Below are 436 nucleotides of genomic sequence, written 5' to 3'. Positions count from 1 at the left end.
ATGGCAAGATTCGAAAGGTTTTGGTCAGGGATTAATGATGGGGAGGTCATGGTGACTGTGGGGTGTAAATTTGGGCCGGTTTGGACAGGTTCATGTTTGGCTCGAATCTTCAAATGAAGATTCGAGAAGTTCCAGAAAGATTCGAGCCAAACGGTTTAAGGATTTGGGTTGGGGGTGGTTAGAAGGTCTTAGGGTGTTAATTTGGCGGCCATCGGAGAAGGTGAGGTTTTCCGGCCAACCTTCCATTTAAGATTCGAAGAGTTGGGGCCTGATTCGAGGGGAGCTATGGTGATGGTTGGAAAGGGGAGGAAGAGAGGAGTAAGGGGTGTATTTTTTGGGTGGTTTGGAGCTTCGCCGCCGGCGGCGGCGATTTCCGGCCGGCGGCGGACGGTGGCAAAGGGGTGGAGATACAGTGGGGTACGGTGGGGCTACGGTG

The sequence above is a fragment of the Nicotiana attenuata genome, chromosome 7 (assembly GCF_001879085.1).
Source record: "Nicotiana attenuata strain UT chromosome 7, NIATTr2, whole genome shotgun sequence".
Taxonomy (NCBI): domain Eukaryota; kingdom Viridiplantae; phylum Streptophyta; class Magnoliopsida; order Solanales; family Solanaceae; genus Nicotiana; species Nicotiana attenuata.
Note: the sequence above shows the minus strand (reverse complement) of the source record.